The sequence below is a fragment of the Vigna unguiculata genome, unplaced genomic scaffold, assembly GCF_004118075.2.
Source record: "Vigna unguiculata cultivar IT97K-499-35 unplaced genomic scaffold, ASM411807v1 contig_212, whole genome shotgun sequence".
Lineage (NCBI taxonomy): Eukaryota > Viridiplantae > Streptophyta > Magnoliopsida > Fabales > Fabaceae > Vigna > Vigna unguiculata.
The window spans coordinates 13,245-15,000 of record NW_021010915.1 but is presented as its reverse complement, the minus strand read 5'-3'; the positions used below and the strand labels follow the sequence as shown (position 1 = coordinate 15,000).

Below are 1,756 nucleotides of genomic sequence, written 5' to 3'. Positions count from 1 at the left end.
CTTCAGGTGCTTCTGTTGCGTATAATGTAAATCCCGTAGCGGATCAATTCCAACGAGCCTTTCAAACAAGTACTTTTTGTAATCGACTCTATAGCTTCTTCAATAAACGCTGGTTCTTCGATCAAGTTTTGAATGACTTTCTAGTCAGATCGTTCCTGCGTTTCGGATATGAAGTCTCATTCGAAGCTTTAGACAAAGGTGCTATTGAGATATTGGGCCCTTATGGTATATCGTACACATTCCGACGATTGGCCGAGCGGATAAGTCAACTTCAAAGTGGATTTGTTGTGCGAAGAGTGCGTTATGACCCGTGGCCGCCTGCCTGGTCTGGTGGGGTCCTCCGTTGTGGGTAAACGGGAAACCCGACTCTACGAACCCGAGGAAAGGCTGCACAGCAGTAGTAGGGGCGTTAAGACCGGAGCTTTTTGTAGTGCTAGCAGGAATGCAAGTGAATGAATCCCATCCCCTAGCGAGTGAAGTGCTTACGCCCCTTTCTCTAAGAGAAAGAAAGGGGCGCGCTAGCGTTTCAATAATAATAGAAAGGTTAGGGGGCTGAGAAAAGCTTGCTGTCTACTTCTCGAGCCTTCACTGCCCCGTTCTGTAACTTCCCTTCTTTAGTCCGTCCACGAGGCTGTCAAAATATATATAGGGGCGGCTATCTAGCGGGAGTCGTTTCGGTTGTATGCCACGAGGTCCCTATGGACAAGGGGAATCATCGCTTTTGGGCGCAGGCAGCCCTCTACCATCCATCCCATTGCATTCCATCGTCTCGTATTGTACTGTACCGTACCAAACCAGATACATCTATTGAGTGAGAGAAAGGTAGCTTCTCTATAGATATATTATAAATATCTTCATTTTTGATATGGATAGGGATCCCCAGATTCCCGTCACTACGGATTGATTGTCTCTACCTAACTACATGGTAGTGGTCTAGGGAGCGCAATTGCTAGAGCACGGGAGAATGAAGAGTAATGATTTCAGCAAGAGCAGCCGGACGGACTACTATAGTGAGTCCAGTGACTACTAGAGTAGAGTGGAGTAAAAAGGTATGGTATAGCAGCCTTTCCGAGCGAGCCTCTGGGATCTCCTGTAAACCCCCATGATGTGGTAAAGGGAGGATATTAGGGGAAGCAGTGAGTGGAGATTCCCCTGCAGAGAGCCGGATGAGGGGAGACCTTCACGTCCGGTTCGGAGGGCGGGGATATCCCGACCCTACTATCATTATGCCTTTGCAATGTTACTTGGTTCAACTCTATTTGTGACCTTTTCTCGTATGTGGGACTCTCTATCTTCTTGGGTAGATAATCGATCGTCTTTCATTTTGATAGTTAGTAGTTTTTTTAATAATAAGTCAATAATAATAAATAAAAATCGAACTGGAGGAGCGAAAAGCCAGGATGGCTTGGTAAGCAAGCAACCTGTTATGTAGGCGCCACCCTCCATTTCTTTCTCTTCTTTCTTTTTGAATGACAGTTCATCAAAACAATTGCTAGATCGAGCACGCGACGCGCATAGTCTTTCAAGAGCGGGTTGTCTCCTCTTCAACATTTCTACTACTTCCTTGGTGACTCTCAAATAAGCACACCCACACGTACTGCTTACCGGAAAGGATGTACTGCCTCTGGCTCGCATTCCGTCCCAGTTCCTTACCTCCTTTGGGTGGGGATAATAAGTGACTTGCTCTAATGCACCTTTTACCTAGCCCTGTCATTCTTCATTTCATATTCTTTCGTTTCCATGAAAAGAAAGAGTT

At 46.1% G+C, this 1,756-nt stretch overlaps 1 protein-coding gene across 1 annotated transcript in view; it reads left to right on the top strand.

The window, feature by feature from the left end:
• Positions 1–1,219, top strand: part of LOC114171363 (ATP synthase subunit alpha, mitochondrial-like) — a 6,322-nt gene extending 5,103 nt beyond the window's left edge. Inside the window, exon 1 of the mRNA XM_028056447.1 lies at positions 1–1,219. This exon is cut by the window's left edge and continues 5,103 nt beyond it. The gene's annotated coding sequence lies outside the window, so the exon portion shown is untranslated.
• The last annotated feature ends 537 nt before the right edge of the window (positions 1,220–1,756 follow it).